This window comes from Spinacia oleracea, chromosome 5 (assembly GCF_020520425.1).
Source record: "Spinacia oleracea cultivar Varoflay chromosome 5, BTI_SOV_V1, whole genome shotgun sequence".
In the NCBI taxonomy this organism is placed as follows: domain Eukaryota; kingdom Viridiplantae; phylum Streptophyta; class Magnoliopsida; order Caryophyllales; family Amaranthaceae; genus Spinacia; species Spinacia oleracea.
The window spans coordinates 42,742,533-42,745,061 of NC_079491.1; the positions used below are offsets into that span (position 1 = coordinate 42,742,533).

General features: G+C 35.5%; 1 long non-coding RNA gene across 1 annotated transcript; it reads left to right on the top strand.

Moving 5' to 3' along the window:
- Window positions 1-375: 375 nt before the first annotated feature.
- Window positions 376-1,035, top strand: LOC130460607 (uncharacterized). The gene is made up of 3 exons (XR_008920461.1): window positions 376-485; window positions 590-697; window positions 779-1,035. It is a non-coding gene; the product is annotated as an uncharacterized lncRNA (long non-coding RNA).
- The last annotated feature ends 1,494 nt before the right edge of the window (window positions 1,036-2,529 follow it).

Consider the following 2,529-nt stretch of genomic DNA (forward strand, 5'->3'; position numbering starts at 1 on the left):
ATCTGACACAACACAGCAGAACACACACACACACACACACCTGAAATACACACAACACACTCAAACACACAGCACAGGTAACACAGACAGCAGAACACACACACAACAGAACACACGCAGCCATTCTATTGCATGTTAGTTCTGGTCAAAGTTGTACAACAGAGGAAGGAGACATTCCTTTTGGAATTGAGGACTTGCTATATTATGTAAAAAAGGATGAAGCAGATAAGTTCCATCTAGGTTTTGGAGCCCTTAAAGAGTATTTTCCTCTTGTCTTTGATTTGAGCTCTTCTGAACTTATGGGCTATGCGTACTTCGATCTCTACTCCAGGTTCTGCAACTATCTCTCTTTCTGATGACCTTATCCTCATTATACTTAACAAACTGTCTGACAACAATGTCATTAATCCAGGAAAGGAAAATATGGCCAGACTTGTGTTTCGCCTCTCCAAAATGGTTCATTATCAGCAAATGTTGCTAGACAGGTGATACGCATACGTCTTCTCATTTAAAAATTTGATATATGCGTGTTATCCGAATTCCACATTCTTTACTGGATTTTCACCGTGCATCATCATTCTATACTCAGGTTCCAGTTGTTCTACTGATGTCTGATATTTTAAAGGGGGATGTTAACTTTCCTGCATTACTGCGATTCTCTAAAGTTGTTAGTCTTTTCCATGAATTTGGCCATATGGTAAGTTCTAAATGTTTTTTTAGCCCAAAGGTACGACTTGTTGAGTTTCTCTTTGTAATATCATCTTCTTGTGTTGTATAGTCATTGGCTCGCATGAACAAGAAGGACTCGTGGCTGTTTTGGTGGAGCCTTTATCTTACCGTGAGTGAAGTTACTTTTTTTTCCTTTTCCGTCTCCTTTAAAAACCATGTACTCCCTCCTTGCACATAAGTAACACTTATACTTTAGGGCATTGTAAATTAGCTGTCACGTGGTACTTTCTTAAATATAACTTTCGGTTCCTGAATTTCTGTGAGGTCTTGTTTTGGTACTATATATTATGTTACAAGCTGGATGAAGATGACAACCGCACTTTTATCTTCTATAATTTGTGATTCTTGTTTTGGTACGTTTCTATTTTCCTAGCTGTTTTTAGATCATCTAACAGAAGATAACTTATTTTATGATATATATATATATATTATTTTGTTAGTTTTTCCCGTCACTAAGTGGAGATCCTTTCACCGATGAGCAAATTGATGAAATACGAGACAAATGGGCATCATACTTCACCGAACATTTTTTGTAGATAATTAACACTTCATCGGTCTCTTTTTTTGGATGTTTCCTGCTATTGAAATTATATATAATTGTTTTATTATACTTTTGGTGTGAATTTGTAACGTACAAAGTGTAAAAGATATAGTTATGATCAACTTGAAACTATTTAGGTGGTTTATTTTTGTAAACATATGATGGTGGTATTATATGTAAAAATCAAAGTTTCTTGGAAGTTATTGGTGGTTGATGATACTTTTGGACATTGTATAAATGTGGCGTGAGTACAGGTTCTACATTTTGGGTTTGTTGAATACAGAAAAGAAATTATTTATAAAAAAAATATTACACATTATTCGCGGCGTTTTATGTCCAGCCATTTTACAATGTTTGAGGCGTTTAGGTAGAAAACGCCGCTTAACCATACTATTAATTTGAGGCGTTTTTCTACATATACGCCGCAAATCAATTATTCATTTGAGGCGTTTTTAAACGCCGCAAATCAATCCTATTCATTTGCTGCCACTCTATTTGCTGCTACGCCAAAAACGCCGCTAATGAATATAAAAGTGACGCCTCAAATGAATGTTTTTCTACTAGTGGAAGGCCCTTTTGTGTGTGTTGAAGATCTTGCTAGCTCGAATGTGTCGTGTCCAAGTCAACCTGCACAATAAACAAGTTACTAGCCTCGGGGGTGTTTCCGAGGAAAGCCCCTCCGATGCCTAAGTAAGAACAATGCTCGGATTCTAGAGAGAGAAGTTCTCTAGAAGAGTAGTCTTAAGGCGTGAAAATGGACGTACCTTGGGGTGTGTGCCTTGGCGGCTTATTTATAGTGTTTGAGTAGTAAATGTGCCCATAGGTCATTTATTACTATTTGGGCCTTGGGCCTCTATGGTGGCTGACAGGCCAAAGGAGTTGGTCGTGGGTTGATGTTGTTGTATAGAGCCTTTGGGCTTTGGACTTAGAGGCCCAATTGGTTTCCAAATGGGAGCCCAAACAAAAATTATAAAATGTTAGTTTTCCTAAATTGTAGGTGCGGTTAAGCTAGTAGGGTGATTCAATAATTGTAGGATTCTTTCCTAACTACTAGGTTTAATTACTTTTTTTCCTAATAAGAACACTTAATATAATTTTTTAACAAAAAATAAAATAAAATCTTACCTTAATTTTATTTGATGTAAAAAAACTTACGTTATTTATTTATTTATTAGAAAAAACTTACGTTATTTCACATTTCTTTATTATTTTCCAGAAAAAATAAATATTATTAGAAAAATGATCATATAATATTTTTT